Source organism: Macaca fascicularis, chromosome 4 (assembly GCF_037993035.2).
Source record: "Macaca fascicularis isolate 582-1 chromosome 4, T2T-MFA8v1.1".
In the NCBI taxonomy this organism is placed as follows: domain Eukaryota; kingdom Metazoa; phylum Chordata; class Mammalia; order Primates; family Cercopithecidae; genus Macaca; species Macaca fascicularis.
This window is the reverse complement of record NC_088378.1, coordinates 133,732,467-133,755,487: the sequence shown is the minus strand read 5'-3', so window position 1 is coordinate 133,755,487 and position 23,021 is coordinate 133,732,467. Positions and strand designations below refer to the sequence as shown.

Here is a 23,021-nt window from a genome sequence, read left to right as displayed (position 1 = left end):
AGATCTGAAGACAGTTCTGAAGAATTTCAACCTTATTTGAGTAATGGCGTTGATGTCCAGAATAATTTCCTTGAGATTACTGCTTTAAAAGACAGCACTTAATTGGGCATGCAATTTGTTTGGGTGGGCAGAGGGGTGGAAAAAGTCAGTATACTTCTCCAACTCCTAGGCTCAAGTGATCCTCCTGCCTCAGCCTCCCAAAGTACTGGGATTACAGGTGTGAGCCCAGCCAGAAGTCAGTATACTTCTGAGCAGAAGCAACTGAACAACTGTTTTAAGTTTGAAGAGGCCAGGCGCAGTGGCTTAATGTCAGTAATCCCAACACTTTGGGAGGCTGAGGTGGGTGGATTACTTGAGGTCAGGAGTTCGAGACCAACCTGGCCAAAATGGTGAAACCCCATCTCTACTAAAAATACAAAAATCAACTGGGCATGGATGCAGGTGCCCGTAGTCCTGGCTATTCAGGAGACTGCGGCAGGAGAATTGCTTTAACCAAGGAGGCGGAGGTTGCAGTGAGCCGAAATTGTGCCACCGCACTCCAGCCTGGGTGATAGAGCGAGACTCTGTCTCAGAAAAAAAAGAGTTGGAAGAATATGTTTTTATTCAACCTTGATTGATTACTACAACCAAACTTAATAGCAAGCAAACCAATGGTAAGTTTAAATTCAGTAATGTGATCTTAGATAAATCACTTGTGCATCTCTGGGCCTCAGTTTGTTGTCTGTACAATTAGGAATTTAAATATGATTTGTTAGAACATAAGCCTAGTTGGTTTGAAAGGCTGAATCTTAAAATAGCACAAGTTGTTTGGGTAGGAAGTAGTGATTTCTAATCACAGGAGATTTTCTATAGTCGTATAATGGAAAGGACCCTTGATTCCACATTGATCTCTTCAGCACTCTTGCTCAGTAAAGCTATTACCTTTTAAAGCTTAAGAAGGTACTAAGGTACATGTGCATGAGTATCCATGCATATGCTACAAGTGAGAATTCCATGTTTTGGATTTTATAATTAAGAAGCTATTAATTGTCTGGACGTAGTGATTCATGCCTGTAATCCTGGTACTTTGGGAGGCCAAGGTGGGTGGATCACTTGAGGCCAGGGATTCAAGACTAGGTTGGCCAACATGGCAAAACCCAGTCTCTACTAAAAAAACAAAAAAAACCACCCCAGATTAGCCAGATGTGGTAGCACACGCCTGTAATCACAGCTACTCAGGAGGCTGAGGCATGCGAATTGCTTGACCTTGGGAGGTAGAGGCTGCAGTGAGCTGACATCACATACACTGCACCCCAGCCTGGGTGACAGAGTGAGAGACCCTGTCTCAAAAAAAGAACCAAAAACTGTTAGTTGTATATTGTTGTATATCATGCTCCTATTCCTTAATCTGGTAACGTATTATCAATCTGAAAATTATCAAGCATAAAAAAATGTTTTAATGAAGTAAGAAGTGTTGTGATATAATGAATGAAAGCCCCTTTGGCTTTTCTTTTGAATGTCATTCTAGGTATAAATTTTGCTCTTGGATTTGAAAGCAGTGAAATTACAGAGAAATGGAAGTAATTCTCTTGTAGAAACACATCAGAGTTACTTCTCAGTTTAAAAGAAATGCATTTATTGTTCTTGGCATATGTAAGAATGTGTATTAAATATGTAATAATCTTGACTTTCTTTTTAAAAATGAAAATCATTAGTACTTTGTACCAACTAAAGCATTTGCTTTATATCAAAATTGTTAAAATAAATATATTTGAAACAAGTTAGGTAACCTTAATGTATGTTATGAGGAAAGTCATAATCAAATCAGAACTTATGATGTTGGGAATTAACTTGTGATAAAAAGAAAAAAATCCACCTTGAATTGTATTCCCTGATGGGAAGAATCTTATCTAGGCTAAGACCGATACAAATATAAAATTGTATTTTAGTTTTGCTTCTATTTAGATCGGGAAACTTTGGTTTGGTGCTAGATGCAGCTGTCGTAAATATACCATATATGCATCTTATCTGTTAAATGATTATTTTATGTAGTGGTAAGCATTTAACCAACAAGAGTTAATCTAATTAAGCTGTGAAGATGTTTGTTAACTACCATATATGTAATTTCTGGAGAAGTTCTCTTAGCCCCTGATTGTAGAAGGAGGAATACGGTTTATTCTTTGAGAAATTAACATATAGCCTTTTGGAAAACAAATGGCCTTGGCAAACACATTTACAAAGTCATGCTGTCTCAAGTGCAGTTGGGCTTTTCATTGTGTTGAGATTTTGACTTGTATGTTCTCATCTATCTGTCATTTTTGACTATACTAAGAAGGTATTTGTAGGCTCTTCTTCCTGAGCATTTTCCTCATTTACTAAGTAGAAAAAAAGAGAACAACTGTAAGGGGAACTGTAAGCTAAGGATTTTTTTCTTAATTGTGTTACATCTTTCTGGTAAGTACCTACGTCTACAGCTATAAATTTTTTTGTATGTATGTTTCGGCTTCTCTGTATTAGAGTATGGTTAAAATTTTTGCAGGTTTGATTAGAAAAGTAAGTTTCAATGTATGAGTAAAAAGTTTCTCATTGTGCATCATTTGAATGTCATTAAAACCAGACTTGCAAGTTTCAATGTCACGTAGCTCAGTCTTTGATACTGTAATAGATGAGCTTGACTTAGCTCTGAAGTAGTTTAATGAAGTCAGATAATATTCTAAAGAGAATTAACATCTGAAATGTAGTTGCATAATGATGGCATTATCAGTAGGAATACATAATGGTTCAATCATTTATGCTTTATTCTTTTAGAGCTTAATTTTTTCACGTAATTTGGAGTGTATATGCAATCCAAATTATGTGAAATTGTATATGCATTGGATTGTATATCCCTTTTCTTTTTTCCCACAGTGCTCTGGGATCCTTGTGATTAGACAGGAAACCAAAATCCCATTTTCCAGATCACGTTAGTTTATATTTTTGTTTAATTTCCCTGAATGTGTTTTACTGTTTGCAGAAAAGTTACCCTTAAAATGGGTGAGGATATAAGAAGACTTGTATAGATTTCTTTCTCTTTGATGTTGCTGAGACTTTGGATTTTTTGGCTGCAAGAGACTTACTACCCAACTGAAAGTGGCCTAAAAAATGCTATTTCTACTGTATGGTAATTGACCTTTTTAAAAAAAATTAAGGGCAAACTTATATTTTGTAAATACAATAAAAATGCTGCAGCAATATAAAATACTATAAAGTTTCTAAATGTTTGCTCTCTGTTCCTGTATTTATCCCACTGTGGACTGGAAGCAAACCTTTTTTGCAGGCTAGCAGTAGTCTATGGGCCATCTTTTGAGTAACACAAACATAAACTACACAATTATTATTTCACTTAACAAGAAGTCTGGATTTGGTGGTTCCAGGTTGGGTTCAGCAGCTCTGCAATTTGCTTATCTTTCTCCATCATGTGGTTAAAAAATGACCACAACACCTCTGAGCATGCCCTTCTCAAATGAGGACATCCAAAGCCAGAAGGAAGAAGGAGGAAAAAAGGGAGCTTTCCTTTTTTTCTCTTTTCTATATTAATGAGGAATAAAACTTTCCCCAGTGACTCATCTGCCACTTTGCCAACTTCCGACTCCCAGAAAACTTCCCTTTACATGTTATTTGCCAGATCTGGGTCACATAGCCACATCTACATCAGTTGTGTGCCAAAAGGAATAATGGATTGCTATATTGGCTTACACCAATTTTGATTCCTCCCTTGGCACTGTGTCTGGGGCCACCGGAAGAAAATGGGGATTTTATTAGTGAGGAGGATAGAGTAATAGCTAGGTATGTTACCAAGTATTAACTGCCACAATGACAAGAGAGGTCAGAGTGTCTTACCCATTGAATTTAATAACTTGTTTATTTGTGTTATAGTTAAGAAAGGCATACAAAGTTGATAGGAAAATAGTAAATGCATTAGCCTGTGAGACCCAGTGTCCTTGATACTGAACTATGACTCCTATTGGTGAGTCTGGAATGTGCCATTGGGCATTGCTGTACTTGGCTACTAGCTAGAGTATCTGATTTGAGCCATGGTTTAATAGCTGGCCAGGCACTTTGAAACAATAGAACATTATTATTGTTACTGATATAATCTTTATTGTGTAATGTATATTATTAGGACTTTCAAATGTGTTTCATTTTTAGAAGCTACATAATATATATTTTAAGCAACGATTTATTGTTTCTGATTATTTTTGCAAGTGTGTTAGAAAAGTAAAATAATTTGGCATGTTAAGACGTGTTCCATCCATCATCTTCAGGGTACTTCTCATGACATTGCATTTGAGCAACTAGGCTTTGTATTTTGTTACTGCTTGCATTTAGCACTCAATTCTTACTTTTAGATAGGAAGAAAAAACAGGTATTTTAAAAAAGGACATGTAGCTGCTCGTAACAGCATGAGTCCTATGGTTCCTTCTCTGTTCATATCCTAGCTGACAACACATACAAGCATTGCTTTGCTGGAATATTCTGAAATTAACAATTTTGAATGATAAGTTTATACATGTATGCTTATAAATCCTTTCCCAGTTAACAGTTTGTCTAATTTTGTGTTTTTAAGTAAATAGCACTTCAGTTTCAGTCCCTATAGTGTTGACTATTATCAGATTTGAGATGCTTACGTGAGTGATCCCCGATTGCTGGTATTTGGACATTTGGATCTCAATAGAGAGATTGCTGGTTGAATGGAAAGTCTGTGAACCTGAGAGCCAGAAGCCCTCAGCTCTCTTGTTCTGACACTGTTGCTATCTGAATGGCTGCGAAGATGCCCTTTATTTCTTTGAGATGTGGTTGCCTTTTCTGTAACACCTGATCTGTATTGTTCTACCTCACTGGGTTGTGCAGATAAAGTTAATACTCCAAACAATTTCACAAATATATAGTGGATATTATTAATAGTAAGTTTTATGGAGTAAACATATTAAAAAGTACTCAAAGTATCTGAAGTATGGCCAAACTAACACTATTAGATTAGTTATAATTGTTGCTAATTCACAAAACCACATTGCTTTATCAGTTTATTTCAGGATAAGCACACAGTCCTGGTATTGCAGAGTTCTTGATAGAGATTTGAATATCAACATATAGAACAGCAGTAGTTATTCTAAATTCAGTTTTTATTTTGAAACAGTTTAAACTATCTTGACAATTCATCCTAGTTTTCAGTATGTTTAAAGTGACTTCAGCCAAATGGCAGAGCAGGCAGCTCCAAACACACTAATCTCTTTACAGAAACATCGGAAGATGAGCAGAAACTGTTAGAATCAACTTTATCAAAACTCTGGAAAATAGTCAAAGTGTTATAGTAACTAAATGTTTTCATCACCACACACTCACAACAACCCTGTATGTTTTAGCTATCACTTCTCTATCCCCCAGACCCAGAGTCCTCATATCCACTTGCTGTCTAAAATTTCCTTCTTTGGGACATTTCATATAAATGGAATCATACAATATGTGGTCTTTTGTGCCTTGCTTCTTTAACTTAGTATAATGTTTTCTAGGTTCATCTGTGTTGTAACCTGCATCATATCAGTGCTGCTCTCCATTTGATGGCTCAACATAATTCCATTATATGGTTGTTACCATTTTTTGTTTAGTCATTCATTGGTTGATGGGCATTTTGGTTGTTTCAACATAGAGCACCAAAATACATGAAGCAAAACGTACAGAAATGGATAATTTGACAAATAGTTGGAGATTTCAGTGCCCCCCGCCCCCACTTTTAAGAGACAAAAATTAGCCGAGTGTGGCAGTGCATGCCATGCCTGTAATCCTAACTACTTGGGAGGCTGAGGCAGGATAATCACTTGAATCTGGGAGGTGGAGGTTGCAGTGAGCCAAGATCACACCACTTCTGCACTCCAGCCTGGGCTAAATTAAGTAAATAAATAATAGAACAACTAGACAGAAGATAAAGAGGGAAATAGAAGACTTGCATAATACTGTTTAAGCAGCTAGAGCTAATACATTTATAGCACATTTCACGTAACAACAAAGTATATACATTATTCTTTTTTGTTTTTGAGACCGAGTCTCGCTCTGTTGCTCAGGCTGGAGTGCAGTGGTGGATTTTGCTGGAGTGCAGTGGTGGATCTTGGCTCACTGCAACCTCTGCCTCCCAGATTCAAGTGATTCTCATGTCTCAGCCTCCCGAGTAGTTGGCATTATAGGTGCATGCTGCCATACACTGCTATTTTTTTGTATTTTAGCAGAGATGGGGTTTCACTGTGTTGCCCAGGCTAGTCTCCAACCCTTGACTGAGTTTAGGCAATCCACTCGCCTCGCCCTCCCAGAGTGCTGAGATTACAGGCGTGAGCCACTGTGCCTGGCCAAAGTATACATTATTCTTACAGGCACATGGGACAGTCTCCAGTATAGACAATGTAGTAGGCCATAAAATAAACCTTAATAAGTTTAAAAGGATAGAAATAATACACATCATTTTCTCTGACCATATGGGATGAAATTAGAAATCGGTAGTAGAAAGAAATTTGGGAAACTCAAATACGTGGAAATTACAACACACGCTTAAACAACTAACTGGTCAAAGAAATCAGAAAATGCTTTCAGATGAATTCAAATGAAGACATAGCATATCAAAATGTATAGGATGAGCAGGGTGTGGTAGCACGTGCCTGTAGTCCCAGCTACTTGGGAAGCTGAGGTGGGAGGATCCCTTGAGCCCAGGAATTTGAGGCCAGCCTGGGCAAGCGATATAGTGAGTGAGATCCTCTTAAATTTTTTTTTTTTAAAAGTATTGGATGGAGCTTAGATAGTACTTACAGATAAATTTACAGCTGTAAATGCTTATGTTAGAGGGAAGAAAGATCTCAAATCAATACCCTGTCTTTCTACCTTAAGACACTAGAAAAAGAAGAACAAGCAAAACCTAAAGCAAACAGAAAGAACAAAAATAAAGACTAGAGCAGAAATTAATAGAGAATGGAAAAATAACAGTAAATCAACGAAATCAAAAGCTGGTTCTTAGGAAAGAGCAATAAAATTGACAAGCATTTATGTAGATTGAACAAGATACAAAGCGAGACTCAATTAACAGAATTAAAAATGAAAGAGGAGACACTACTATTGACCTTACAGAAATACAAAGAATGGTAAAAGAATACTAAGAACAAATTGTACATCAACAGATTAATTAGATAACTTAGATGAAATGCGTTAAGTTCTTAGACTCTAAACTTCTGAAACAGACAGAAGTACAAGAAAATTAGAATCGGCCTATAACAAGTGCAGAGATTGATTCAGTAATTAAAAAGCTACCCCTAAAGAAAAACTTAGCTCTAGATGGAATTCTGAGGAATTCTACCAAACATTTAAAGAATTGATACCAGTTCTACACACACACACACACACACACACACACACACACACACACACACACGTTTAGGAGGAAGCACTTCCCAACTTATGAGGCCATTAATACCCAGATACCAAGACCAAAAGTATCATAACCACATTCCAATATCTGTTATGAATATGTATGCCAAAATCCTTAACAAAATGCTAGTAAACCAAATCAGTGAGGCATAAAAAGAATTGTTTCCCATGACTAAGTGGGATAATCTCGGGAATATAAGGTTGGTTTAACATCTGAAAATCAATTAATGTAATACATGAACAGAATGAAAAACAAATTATATCATCATTTCAATGGAGGCAGAAAAAGCATTTGATAAAACTCAACACTTTTTTGATAAAAGCATTCAACAAACTATGAATCGAATGGAACTTCCTCAATCTGATAAAAGACTTCTAGGTATTACTTTTTAACTGTGTTATTTTAGTGGTTACTTTTATCTTTAACTTATGACAGTCTGCCTTCAAGTGATACTATACAATTTCGGGACTGTTTTTTTTTTTTTTTTGGAGGCTGAGTCTTGCTCTGTTGCCCAGGCTGGAGTGCAGTGGCACGATCTTTGCTCACTGCAACCTCCGCCTCCTGGGTTCTAGCGATTCTCCTGCCTCAGGCTCCTAAGTAGCTGGGATTGCAGGCACATGCCACCATGCCCAGCTGATTTTTGTATTTTTAGTAGAGACAGGGTTTCATCATGTTGGCCAGGCTGGTCTCAAACTCCTGACCTCAGGTGATCCACCTGCCTCGGCCTCCCAAAGTGCTGGGATTACAGGCGTGAGCCACCGCTCCCGGCCCAGGACCTTCTATCTCTTCAACTTTGTGTTATTGTTGTCATGCACTTTCACTTCTCCATATGTTATAATACCATACTACACTGTTATTAATTTTGCTTTAAACATTTGTCTTAGGCTGGGCGCCGTGGCTGACACCTGTAATCCCAGCACTGGAGGCTGAGGTGAGTGGATCCCTTGAGTCCAGGAGTTCAAGAGCTGCCTGGGCAACATGGTGAAACCTCATCTCTACAAAAATACAGAAAATTAGCTGGGCATGGTGGCTGGTGCCTATAGTTTCAGCTACTCAGGAGGCTGAAGTGGGAGGATTGCTTGAGCCCAGGATGCAGAGGTTGCAGTGAGCTGAGATAGTACCACCGCATTCCAGCCTGGGCAACAGACCGTGCCTCGAAAAAATAAAGCAGTTGTCTTTTAAGGAGATAGGAATAATTAGAAAAGTCTGTTTACTTGTGCTCATTTCTTTGTGTAGGTCCATATTTCCATTTCGTATAATTTTCCTGCTCCTTGAAATCTTACGTTTCCTTTCCTTTTTCCTTTTCTTTTCCCTTTCTTTTTTCCTTTCCCCTTTCCTTTTTCCTTTCCCATTTCCTTTCCCCTTTCCTTTTTCCTTTCCCCTTTCCTTTTTCCTTTCCCCTTTCCTTTTTCTTTTTCCCTTTCCTTTTCCCTTTCCTTTTTCCTTTCCCCTTTCTTTTCTCCTTCCCTTTCCCCTTTCCTTTCCCCTTCCCTTTCCTTTTCCTTTTCCTTTCCTTTCCTTCTTCTTCTTCTTCTTTTTTTTTTTTTTTTTTTTTTTAAGTCTGTTGCCTAGGTTGGAATGCAGTTGTGTGATCATGGCTTATTGTAACCTGGAACTCCTGGGCTCCAGTGATCCTCCCACCTCAACCTCCAGAGTAGCTAGGACTTAGTAGATGTGTGCCACCATGCCTCGCTAATTTTTTTATTTTTAAATTTTTTGTAGAGACAGAATCTCTCTCTGTTGTCCAGGCTGGTCTCAAACTCCCGGCCTCAAGCACTCCTCCTACCTTAGCCTCCCAAAATGCTGGGATTATAGACAGGAGCCACCACACCCGGCTTTAATATTTCTCGTGGTGCAGATTTGCTCATGAGGAATTCCTTTAGCATTTATGTTTGAAAATGTCTTTATTTCTCCATTTTTCAAATGTATTTTTGCTGAGGATAGAATTGTAGGTTGATGGATTTTTCTTTCAGTATCCTAAAGATGTTGCTCCTACTCTTTTAGCATGCAACATTTCTAATGAGAAATCTGTCACTGTCCTTATCTTCTTTCCTTTATATATAATGTGATTTTCCTGGCTGCTTTTAATAATTTGTCTTTATCACTGGTTTTAAGCAGCTTTATTATATGATGTGTGTTGGTGTAGTTTTCTTTGTATTTTTTGTGTTTAGTTTTGTTGAGATTTTTGGATCAAAGGGCTTATGTTTCCAATCAGTTTTTAAACATTTCTGCCATTATGTCTTCAAAATTTTTTTTGCCTCCCTTCTACCTCTTCATAGACCTCAGTTATACATATATTAAGCCTTTTAAAGTTTCCTCACTCATACATCCTTTTTATTTTCTTCATTTTTTACTCTTGTTTTACTGTGACTATTTACTGCTAGGTCTTCATGTTCCCTTTTTCTTCTGCAGTGCCTAATCTGCTCTTAATTTCATCCAGTGTATTTATCATCTCAGTGTAGTTTACATCTGTAGGAGTTCTATTAGGTTCTTTTTCTTTTTTTTTCTTTGAGACGGAGTTTCGCCCTTGTCGCCCAGGCTGGAGTGCAGTGACGCAATCTCCGCCCACTGCAACCTCCACCTTCCGGGTTCAAGCGATTCTCCAGCCTCAGAGGTTCTTTTTATCTATGTATCTATCTGTCTGTCTGTCTGTCTGTCTTTCTATCTATCTATCCGTCCATCCATCCATCTTGTAAGTCTAGACTTAATTTTTTAAATTTTTTTTTTTTTTGATTTAGTACAAAAACCATGAACATACGGAATACAGTTATATTTATTGTTTTAATGTCTTTGGTTACTGATTCTATCATCTGTTTCAATTCTGGATCACTTTAGATTGAGTTGATTTTTCTTGTCACTCTTGGTCATAATTTTGTGCTTCTTTGTATGCTAGTTAAAAGTTTAAATTGTATACCAGAGATTGTGAACTTTACCTTGTTTTAATAGATACTTTTATATTCTTGTAAATATTCCTGACTTTATTTTGGCATGCTGTTAAGTTTCTTGGGCAGAGTTCAGTCATTTCATGTCTTTCTAAGTTTTGTTAGGCTGTGGTGTACCAAATCAACATTTAATCTGGGGTTCATTTTCTCCACTACAGAGGCAAAACCGTTTTGAGCACTCTACCCTGTGTCCTATGAATTGTGAGGTTTTCCATTCTTACTGATGGGAACAGGCACTATTCCAGGCCCTGTGTAAGCTATGGCATTTGTTCCCGCTAGTTATTTTCAGAAGTCTTTGTCCTTCTTCACGTTGAGTAGATTTACAGATGTCATCATAATGGTTATGGTTATACTTATTTTGTTTCTGATTTGAAGCAGAAAGCTCTCAGCTTTTCACCATTAGGTTTGATGTTCCTTGTTGGCTTTATTTAAACCTTGTTTTCTTTTTCTTTTACAGTATCCTTTTTTTTCTGAAAGTTAGTTTCCTTCTGTTGCCTGTGATTTTTTTTTTTTTTTTTACAAAAAACTGTGGATGAATATTAATTTTTATCCAGTTATTTTTCTCCATCCATTGGATGCTCAAGTTTTTTCTCCTTTATTTTGTTAATGTGGCTTGTTACATAAATGTTTGATCAACCTTGGACTCCCATGAAAGAGTTAAATCAACCTTGGACTCCCATGAAAAAACCCAACTTTATTGTACCACGGTGTTTTTATTGCCCATTTTGGTTTGCTAAATTTTATTTACATTCTTTGTATCTGTGTTCATGAATGAGCCTAGTCTCTTAATTTTTTTTTCCTTTTTCTTTCTTTCTGGTTTTTTTTTTTTTTTTTTTGGTGTGTGTGTGTGTGTGTGCGCGTGCGTGCGTGTGTGTGTGTGTTTGTGTGTTTTAAATACCTATAATGCCGTTACTGAGTTTTGTCATCAAGGTTATGCTGGTCTCATCAAGTGAGTGGATGAGTGCTCCTTCTCTTGCCCTGCTGTGTTTAAGATGGATTTATTTCTTAACTCTTTGTAGAAATTGCCAGTAAGGCCAACTGAGACTGAGGTTTTCCTCATTTCTAATGAAGTTTTAAATTATGGATTTATTTTCTTCTTCATTGTAGGATTGGTTAGATTTTGTTTATTCTTTTTGATTTTGGTAAGTTTTGTTCCCTAGAAGTTTAAAATTCAAAATTTATTAACATGATATTGTTGATAATATCCTCTTTTTAAATTTAGATATGACTTACATATAATAACATATATGATGTTAAATTTACAATGTAATGAATTTTCATAGATGTATATTTCTATCTGTATATGTCTATATTTGTGTAATCAGCAGCTAGAGCAAGGTAAAGAATATTTCTTTTACACCTCTAGGCTCCTTGCCCTATTCTAGTTAAAGCCTTGTCTGTACGTGACTATTATTTTGATTTCTGTCACTGTACTTTTAGTTTTACCTGTTTTAAACATCATGTAACTAGAATCATAGGCACTTCTTCATGTGTTTTGCTCAACATTATGTCTGTAAGGTTCATCTTTGTTGTTGCTTATGGTAGTAATTCTCATCCCATTGTGTGACTACAGAACAGTTTATGGATTTATTCACTTGTGGGTAGACATTGGGTTATCTTCAGTCTTTGTTAGGAATAATGCTGCTGTGAATGTTGCTTTATATGTCTCTTGGAAGAAATTCAGCCTCGTATTTCAACAGCATATAGATGAGAGGGAATCGGTGAGTCATAGGTTATCTATGCTAAGCTTTTGCGGTAGTGGCTATACGAGTTTACTCTCGCAGCATCAGTGTATTAGTATTTCAGTGTTCCACAACTTTGCCAGAACTTGGATATTTTCAGTCTTCTAGCCTCTGGTGGAGTTATATTGGTGTGGCATTTTAATTTTAATTTGCATTGTCAGATGTCTACGAATGTTGAACTGTTTTCCATTTTTTTATTGACCACATAGATGTCTGCATTTTTGAAGTACTTGTTCAAATCTTTTGTCCAATTTAAATTGGGAGTCAACAGTCAGCAAGCGGTCAGAAAAGAATAGCAAAAACACACAAAATAAGTAAATAAATTGGGAGTCAGTCTTCTTATTGATTTATAGTTCTTTATTTTACACAAATACCCAGACACACACCCCATATGTGTGTATTGCAGCTATCTTCTCCCAATCTGTGGTTGACTTTTTTATTCCCTTAGTGTTATCTTTTGATGAACAGAAGTTCTCAGTTTTAATGCAGTAGTATCTATCATTGTTTTATGTGGTCAGGATTCTTTGTGTTTTAAGATATCTTTTCCTATTACAGAGTTAAAAAAGACACTCTTGAGTTCATTCTTCTAGTTTTATTGTTTTATATTTTGAATTTGGGTCTACTGTACACATTTACTTGTGATGTAAAGTAATGGTAAAAGTTCATGTTTTTTTCACACTGATATCAAGGTGACCCAGCTCCATTTATTGAAAAGACCATTTTCCCTAGTGGTTTGCTATGGTGGTGTTAAGCCACATGCGGGTCTGTTTCTGGACTATTAATTCTGTTCTATTGGTCTGTTTGCCTGTTTCTACATCAATGACATGCTGTCTCTATTGCTGTAACTTTCAGATAGGTTTTCATATCTGGTGGTGTAAGTCCTTCAGTTCTTTTATTATTCTTCATGATTGTCTTAGCTATTCCACATCCTTTGAATTTTCATGTAAATTTTAGAGTCACACTGTCAATTTCAGTTAAAAAGAAATGCTATGGTTTTGATTGAAAGTCTGTTGAATCTGAGCATGCTATATATATTTCCATTTATGTAAGTCTTTAATTTCCCTCAGAAGTGTATTATAATTTTCAGTGTAGCAGCCCTGTACATCTTTTAGATGTGTTTCTTGGTATTTGATGTCTTTTAATGTAAGTACTATGATTTAAATTTCATTTTTTAACTTGTTTATTGCTTTAAATGAGGAAATAAAGTTAATTTTTGTATATTGACCTTATTCAGTGACCTTGCTAAATTTATTAGTTAATTGTAATGTTTTATAGATTTCTTTCCATGATACGCAGTCATGTTATATATGAATAATGAGAGGTTTACTTATGCATTTCTTAAAATTTATTTATTTATTTTTTGAGACGGAGTCTTGCTCTGTCGCCCAGGCTGGAGTTTAGTGGTGTGATCTCGGCTCACTGCAAGCTCTGCCTCCCAGGTTCACACCATTCTCCTGCCTCAGCCTCCCGAGTAGCTGGGACTACAGGTGCCTGCCACCATGCCTAGCTAATTTTTTGTATTTTTAGTAGGGACGGGGTTTCACCGTGTTAGCCAGGATGGTCTTGGATCTCCTGACCTTGTGATCCACCCACCTTGGCCTCACAACGTGCTGGTATTACAGGTGTGAGCCACTGCGCCCAGCTATTCATTTCTGATTTTTAAGATTCCTTTTTCTTTTGATGATGTGGGCACCACTAATCTTTATGATTTTTATTTGATTTTTCTTGCTTAATTCCACTTGCTAGAATCTCTACCTTAATGCTGAGTAGATGTGGTGATAGTGTACATTCTTGCTTTTTTCCTGCATTGGGGAAATGCGTGTGATATCTCACCATTTAATGTGATATTAACCTGTTATTGTTAGCCTTTAACAATAGTGGCTGAGTAGCCACTATCATTGTTAAACTGTGCCCAGCCTGTTTACTTTTTTGTTGTGACTTTTTCTGAGGTTTCATGAATGCTTTAATGATCCAAAGTTATTGTTCATTTGTCCAATTTAGATGTATATTTGTATTTAAATTGTGTATGTAAACTAATACTTGAAATAAGCACTGTTTAAATAGGATTAATTGTAACCCTTATGTTTTAGACATTAGAGATGCTCATTATTATCTTTGCATATTTCAAATACATTTTCTTTACAATTCTGTAATTGCCCTGTTCTGAAGAAATAATACAACCAATGCACATGGTAAAAATATGAACAGTTCAAAATGGTTTACAGTGAAAAGTAAATATTTTTACTTCCATTCACAGTTCCATTACCCTGAGGGCAACCTATGTAACCACGGTGTTTTTTGATGGGGGGTATCCTTCCATTTTGTACTGTGCTTAACCATTATACGTTTAAACAGTGTATGGTTGGGCATGTACTATACATGCTGTTCAGCTTCTTATGATGTGTTTTATTGATTGTTTTATATCAGTATATGTAGAACTACATCATTCTTTTGGGTAAGATTGTTTTATATCAGTATATGTAGAATTACATCATTCTTTTGGGTAAGATTGTTTTATATCAGTATATGTAGAATTATTCTTTTGGGTAGTGTCATATACTCAATAGATTTAGCATACTTTAGTCTCTTTATGGACATTCAGGTTATTGCTGATCTTAACTGTTTAACTGTTGTTTAGTTATGTAACTATTTTAAACAATACTGCAGAAACCCTTGCAATACAAGTTTTTCTGCATATGTGTGGGAATTTCTTCCCATATTATCTTAATGTTTTTATTTATAACTTCTTTTATACTGTGTTCTGAGAAAATTACATAGCAAAGTACCCTTTCAGTACTCTTGAGAATTAGAAATTACTATTCAAAATTTTACTCTCTTGGAATAGACTTTCAGAAGACATCTCATTTTCAAGAGGAGAAACTAATCTTACAAATGGTGTTTGAGCAAACTTCCTTTTGTGTAGAAATTCAGTGTAAAATTTTAATATCAAATAATGGACAATATTGAGTTGTTGCAATTTTCATTACTTTTAAACTGATTTAGTTTTCTAAGTAGAGTACACTTGTTCTGTAGATTTTTTCCCCCTTTTTGGAAAAGCGCTAGTATTTTGTAAAGAATACATTACTTGCTTGTTGTTAGTATTTGTAGTAACAGGGTTATTAACTCATTTCAACAAATACTTGTCACAGGTCCGTTATGTTCCAGGTAGTGGAAATTCCATGCTTTGGAAATATATCAGTGAAGAGTTAATCGTGGAGCTTTTATGGAGTTGCAGATTCGGGTGGAGCAAGAATAAAATAATTGATTTAATTGTAAATAAAGAATGTATGTTGGCAGGCTTATTGGTGATCAATACTAGGAGAAAAGTAAAGCATGCAGGCAGAATATGGAGTGCCGAGATTCAGAGTTTAAAATAGGATATGCCTTAGGGAAGGATCTACAAGAAACTGGTGGTTGCTTTTAATAGAGGGGAACTGAGTGTCTGAAAGACAGGGGTGGGAATGAGGCATATGGTACTTTTTTGTGCCGACTGAACTTTTTTAAAATATGTAATACGTTTATTGGAATAAATTCGATTTTATTGAAAGATAGGCTACTGTGGTATTAGAGTTGAGGGAGCAAGGGAGCAAGCTGTCCAATTTTTGGCGGTTCATTCTGGTGCTTTCACTGTGGCCAGCCCTTCTTACTCAGAAATGAGTAGTAGTGGTTCTATAATCATACATTCCTACCGATAGCACGTTAAGGAAGGAAAAGGGCATCCTGAGAAAGCAAGGGAGATTAGAGTGGTAAATGGGTAAGAGATGAAAAGTTATCAAATCCAGAAAAACCTTTTACGGCTATTTTAAATCGTGAACAAGGCTGTGTTGGCCAAGTGTGGTGGCTCCCGCTTATAATCTCAACACTTTGGGAGGCCAGAGTGGGTGGATCGCTTGAGCCCTGGAGTGCGAGACCAGCCTAGGCAACATGGTGAAAACCCTTCTCTTGAAAAATACAAAAACTAGCCAGACATGGCGGCACACACTTGTTGTCCTAGTTACTCATCGGGAGGCTGAGGTAGGAGGAGAATTGCTTGAGCCCGGGAGATTGAGGCTGCAGTGAGCCGACACTGTGCCACTGCGCTCCAGCCTGGGTGACAGAGTGAAACCATGTCTCAATAACAACAAAAAAATGATGTGTTTGTCTTTCTAATATGGAAATGAAATCATCAATGACTAACTTCCAATATGTTTCAGTTAAGCCTTTTAGAGGGGCTTTAGCCTTTTGAATGAAAGCAGTGAGGCTGAGTGAAGGTCTGATACTTCCATGTGCTGGTTCACTGCATTTCTTGTTTCCTGCATCTGAACCACCAGCAGACAGACTTGAGGTTTCTCTCACAAAAGCTGAAAGGATACACAGGTTCTTAGGTTAAGTACTGGAGAGACCTTCCTGCCGGGGCCTTGAACAAAATTGTGAAAGATAAAAGTAATTTAATTACCTGCTTGAATCTCTGGTGCTGTATATAAAACCAATTAACATGTAACACTTGTAGCTATTGAGGGTTAATTTTAAATATTCTGTTAGTTTGTTGAGTGTCCTCTGGTAATTCTGTTTTTAAATTCAGCGTTTATATTTGTATATTTGGAAAGTGTAGATACTGCCTGCCAAGGGTAAAGGTGGGGTTAATTTGGAATCTGAATATAAAATATTTGTTATAAAATGAATATAATAGCATTATAGCCGGGTGCAGTGGCTTACTCTTGTAATCCTAGGACTTTGGGAGGCCAAGGCAGGAGGATTGCTTGAGACCAGGAGTTCAAGACCAGCCTGGGCAACATGGTGAAACAAAAAATACAAAATTATTGTATTTTATGTTTTTAATACACAAATTAGCTGGGCATGGTGGCACACCCCTGAGTCCCAGGCACTTGGGGGACTGAGGCAGGAGGATTGCTTGAGCCCAACAGGTTGAGGCTGCGGCTGTGGTGAGCTGAGATGACACCACTGCACACTAGCCTGAGTGGCAGAGTGACACCCTGTCTCAAAACACCACCACCAACAACAAACAAACAAACAAAACAAATATAACAGTAAAAATTATAAAAGAAAATTTTGTTCATATCTTTTCAGGTGTGTTAGACCCTTCTAGTTCTTGTCTGTTGCTTCCATGTCTTTCCAATAGCTGTAATCATGAATTAGATCCCATTTCCTTTGAAAAAAAATAATTTTAATTGAATGTAGACTTTTTCTTTTCCGATAGAGATGCAGCAACAAGCTTCTTTTACTTACTTTTTTTTTTTTTTTTTTTTTTTTTTAAAGAGGTGATGTCTCACGATATTGCCCAGGCTGAACTTGAATTCATGGTCTCAGGTGATTCTCCTGCTTCAGCCTCCCAGGTAGCTGGGACTGTATATAGGCATGAACGACTGCACTGGCCATGTCCTATTTACTTAACATTTTACAGACATTACCCTATGTTGTTACTTAGTTTGGAAGTAGTTTCATAGATGATTTTAAATAGTAATAATTTCAGAGTAACATAAAGCTAAAAAATTGGCAAAGCATATCAAGCTGTGTGCAGTAATTTAGGATGGATCTTTACACTTCTCTAAAAAGTATTCATTTTTAAAAGGTTGCTTTGATCACCAGTCTTGAAAGTTTTGAGGGTCTTTATTGGTACATGATAAGAATTTTTAAGCTTAGAAAACCAATTTTATGTTAAAACTTCATTTATTGGGTAAACTTGTATCAGAATTATAATTACCTGTATAATTGAAAAATCCTATAATTTAAGGTGTAAATAAGCTTTCCAGTTAAAGTCAACAAGAAAATATGTAGGAATATTTGATTTCTTCTTTGACACATGAAACATTCTGGCAAGCTTTCAGACTAATAGAACGGTTTCCAGAGATTGAATAAAACTGTTTATCACTAATTTACTGGTCATCTAGATTACCACATTTGTTTTCTGGGAACTTTATCATTCAGGGGCTAATCATCCATTTTCTGAATTTTCTAAATTATTTTCAAAGCTTCTTCTATCTGCCATATCACCTTTCTTGCTACCAAGCTTTCGACAGCACATATTCCCTTTAACTAGTAGAGTAAGGTGGAATAGCGAGAGTATGTACATTCACCTTAGGTCAGTAGTCTGTGGTTCTTGGGTGGGAGAGAGAAAGGAGGTTTAACAGTTGAGAATTTCAAAGTCATCTATTGATTTTAGTATCAGTGGCAGAGCATGCACTCTAATAGCGTGAATAATTTAATCATAACTAAGGTAGGACTGATGAAAATTTTAAACGTGAAGTTCATAAAAAATATGCTTGCTTTTTAGAAAATGTTTTCCATAAATAAGTTGGAATCTATGCTCTGTAACTTGTAAGTTGCTAGCTGCTATTCTAAACAATAGTCCCTTTATGAGGTGAGAGGTTGTTGTTCTGTGGATAGTCTCAAAGTTTCTGAAATAAAGGGACAGATTTTCTTTAAAAAGAAACAAACCACTTGGCCTATTTGAAAGGGAATAAACAACTATAGCCTACAGTTTTTGCTTTTCTGGAATGCCAAATTTGAGCTCAGAGCAGATTCTTCAGCTGAGCAATAAACCTTTGAAAATTGCTTTATAATGGAAATGCTGACAGACCATTAACTATAGTGGTGCAGATGTGCTGCTCTGACATACATAAGGTTGTCCCAAGTTGCTAAATAGAATAAACCATGTTGGGCAGTGTGCATCCTGTGGAAGCCTATGTGGGTGTATACAGTTTGTCATGTAATGCCACCTGATTATTAATGGGGGAAGTTCCATCATATCACCTTAGACATGCAGGAGAAGTACCATTTTAGAAGAAAGGAGTGGTTTAGGCTCTGCTGATGCTGATAGCTCATTTTATATTTGCTATACTGGAAAAGGCCCAGGGTAAATTTAACATGATGCATTTAATCACCATTCCAATTACAGTGCCACTGAAGCAAATCAGTGTTTTCTTACTACCAATTCACTGGAACTTCTAGGTCATAAAGTATCATTATTAGGCATATTGGAAAGTCTCAGCCCAATGGAAATGTGGATTCTGGGGCTTTCCAGTTGCTTTGAAATAGTGACAGAGGCTGCCTGGCTGTACATTGTCCCCATGTAAGATGAGAACTGGAATTTAAAGGGATTGATATGACAAAGCGAGAATTATATAATGACCCAGGGAAGGATGAAGCAGAATGTTCACTTCTAAAAGCAAAATAAGGAAAATGATGAAAAGGGGTGATTACTTTCATAGTAGCCTGCTTAGTGACTCATGCCCCTGCTAATAATAAGTATTGTGAGAATATGTCTTATTCTTGGCTATATTCACAGCACCTAGAACAGTGCCTGGCACATAATGTGGATGTCAGTCAATGTTGGATTTACTTGCGTTTGTTTATTTAAAACCTATTTGGGGTTAGATTGTCAGGAATCCTGCTACATGTTGTGTAAAGCTTCTAGCGTGTACGTGTGTGTATTTCGTATAATACGTTTATGTATATGAGCAGTTGGAATTGATCACTAAAAGATTTCTTAAAGGTAATATAAATACAGTTTGATATGTTGAGTATCATGAATGAATCAATGCAAAGATTCAAGTATATTTGGGGTAGGATCATGTCCTTTGAAATGTCAGTGTACAGTAAAAAGGTCTGACATCATAACTAGATTATAAATCCTATACTCTTGTATTCCAAAATCAATATAATTTGACTGGGCTTATATGTCCTGTTTGACAGAATATAAATTTTACTTTCCTGTGGCAATTCCCAAACTGAGCTGCCCACTTGGACTTTTAAGAAAATGTAAGCATTCTTGGGCATTGACCCAACAATTTTCATTCTCTAGATCCTGGGGTGGGGCCTAGGAATCTGTATTTTTTAATAATTTCCTTTCTGTGGGTGTTTACATACAGTCAGTTTCTCTGCTACCCACCTTTCATGATTTACTTTGTAATTTGGTGACAGTCACCTTTTGGGTTCTCTGGAAATGGTAACCAGTAAGGTAATTAATAATTAATGTTTTATACTGGTAGAAGGAAAGAAATGCTAACATGTGTCGTACTAAAGATCTTTTAGGATTATTGTTGACTTTCTGTTCATATATTTCACTGGAAAGCTATTGTCAGGACATTTTGGGGAAGGTGATTTTTAAAATGTGGCATATTCATGGAGTTGTATTGCTGGAAGTTACCTTAGAAACCATTTAGTTTATTCCCTTTTATATTTGAGTTAATCTTAAGAATGTTAGGGTGTATTTCTTATTAGTTAAGTTGCCTCATTTCTCAGCCATGGTTTCTTAAGCATAAGATGGGGATAACACCTACCTACCTTATAGTTTTTTTAGGATTAACTGAAATTCAAAAAGTTCCTAGCTTGTGTCTTGTTTGTAGCAATGTAGCAAGTGTTCAGTAAATGTTTAATATTTTGACATACCTGTAATATGATCTGTGGTATTCATAAAAGCCAAAAGAGGTAGAAAAAGTTATAGTAATTAAGTTCAAGTTAAAAATGTGGTACACCCACAGGCAGAGTTTTATTTTTAACTTACGGTATAATACTTACAAAATACACCATTTTAAATCATTTTAACCATTTTTAAGTAAACCATTCGGTGGTGTTTAGTATAGTCAGTATTGTGCAGTCATCACTGTCTAGTTTGAGAACATTCTTACTACTGCCAAAGGAAACCTGTACCCATTGAGGAGCCACTTCCTATTCTTTTCTCTGTATCCGCTTGCAACCACTGATCTATTTTTTGTCTTTATGGATTTATCTATTCAGTCTCTTTCATATGAGTGAAATAACAAAAAATGACTATTTTCACTGTATAATGCTTTCAGGGTTTATCTGTGTTGTTGTGTGTATCTTACTGAATAGCTTCCATTTTTTAAAAAATGACCAAACAACATTCCATTGTATGGAGTTGATAGACATTTAGGTCCCTTCCAACCTTTGGCTGTGTGAGTGGAGCTGCCATGAACATGCATGTATAAGTTTTTGTTTGAACACCTATTTTCACTTTTTGGGTATACACATGGGTGTGGAATTGCTAGGTCTTGTGGTAATTTTATGTTTAATTTACTGAGGAACTCCAAACTGTTTTCCACAGTGGCTGTACCATTTTATACTCCTTTAGCAATGTATGAGGGTTCCAGTTTCTCCACATACTGGGCAACACTGACTTTCTGGTTTTTTTTTTAAGTTAAATTTTATAGCCATCCTAGTAGATATGAAGTGTATCTTGTGGTTTTGATTTGCATTTTGCTGATGGCTAATGATGGCATCTTTACCTGTGATTTTTGACCATTCATATATTTTCTTTGAAGAATTGGCTGTTCAGGTGCTTTGCCCAGTATTTAATTGGGTTGTCTTTTTGTTGTTGAAAGCAGTCTTTTGATTATGAAATTAATTTATGCATTCTTCTCTAGGGGCCTTATTTGGAAATATATACTTGATAATATAAAAATTTATTTTGGAATATAAAATTAAGGACTGGACTTCATTACATTTTAAGTAAACTTTTATTGGATGCTTCCTTTTAATGTATTTTTTTAGTAGAAATGAAACTATTTTTATTTTGTAGCTTAGCCTGATGCCTGATTCCATACTTGCACTGACTCCCTGTCTGCACTAACAAATTATCAGATTTATTCCTTTCCAGAATATTGTTTTACATTGATTTTTTTTTTCAGATCATAGAATGTTCCTCTCCCAACTTTTTGTTGACAGCTTTACTGAGGTATAATTTACATACCATAAAACACACCCATTCTAACTGTTTGTAATTCAGTGATTTTTTAGTAAACTTACAGCATTGTACCACAGTTAACACAATGCAATATTAGAACATTTCTATCCTTCTGAAAAGTTTTCCTCAGGCCTTTTGGAAGTCATTTTCTGTTCCCACCCCTTGGTGAACTCTGATGGTTTCTGTTACTCTTGATTTGCTTTTTCTGAGTATTTCACGTAAGTGGAATCATAATGTGTAGTCTTTTGTGACTAGCTTCTCTCACTGAACATGTGTTTGTGGTTCATCTGTACTGTAGGATGTATCTGTAGGTCTTTTTTTTTTTTTTTTTTTTTGTTACTGAGTAGTATTTCATTCTGTGAATAATACCGTGTTTTATTTATTCATTCACAAGTTGATGGGGGTTTGGATCATTTCTAGTTTTTGGCTATTATGCATAATGAACATTCAAGTACAAGTCTTTGTGAGGACATCCTCTTTCAACTTTTTATTTTGAAAAATTTAAACCCCACAGAAAGATTGAAGTAAATAGTATAACAAACACCTCTTTACTCTTCACCTAGATTCACTATTAACATATGCCTACTGTACTTTGCCTTTTTCTATAAATATACCTTTTCCAGAACCATTTGTAGATATTATACTTTATCTCTTATGTATTTCAGCATGAATTTCCTAAGAATGACATTCACATACATAACCATGATATCATTTATCACACTTAAGAAAATGAATAGTAATCTCATGTCAAGTACTTTATAGTCCATATTGAAACTTGTCCCAAAAATGTCTTCTGTAGTTCCCACCCCCCCCTTTCTAATGTAACATCCCCAAATGATTTATGGATTGCAGTTGGTTTGATATTTCTCTTAGTCTCTCTTAATCTAGAATGGTTCCCCTTCTTTTTGTTTGTCCTGTCAGTGAGGTTTGGAAGAATACAAGCCTTCCACATTTTAGATTAACATTTTGACAAGGATTCTTAATATCAAGGTGAAGTTGTGTACATTTTAGTATACCAGTGATTAAGTGATTAAGTGAAAAAGTGAGTTACAGCTCGAATCTAAAAATACCTTAAATGCTTTAGTTTAGTGTAAAACGTAAATGTACATTGCCATTAGTGTGAACATGTCAGGTTCTCCCCTTTCTTGTGTAGAAAAGTTTGATCACTTGCTTAGGGGTATTGAATGCCAGATTCTAAAGGAATGACTTTC

The 23,021-nt window shown here is 36.0% G+C and overlaps 1 protein-coding gene across 8 annotated transcripts in view; it reads left to right on the top strand.

Annotated features, from left to right (window-relative positions):
* Positions 1-23,021, top strand: part of ZFAND3 (zinc finger AN1-type containing 3) — a 336,158-nt gene that overhangs the window by 66,583 nt on the left and 246,554 nt on the right. For 3 of the 8 annotated variants that reach the window (XM_074038172.1, XM_074038171.1, XM_074038170.1), the window contains exon 2: positions 8,308-8,354. The exons of the other annotated variants lie outside the window; for them this stretch is intronic. The gene's annotated coding sequence lies outside the window, so the exon portion shown is untranslated. The remainder of the gene's footprint in view (positions 1-8,307; positions 8,355-23,021) is intronic. 8 annotated transcript variants of the gene reach the window in all.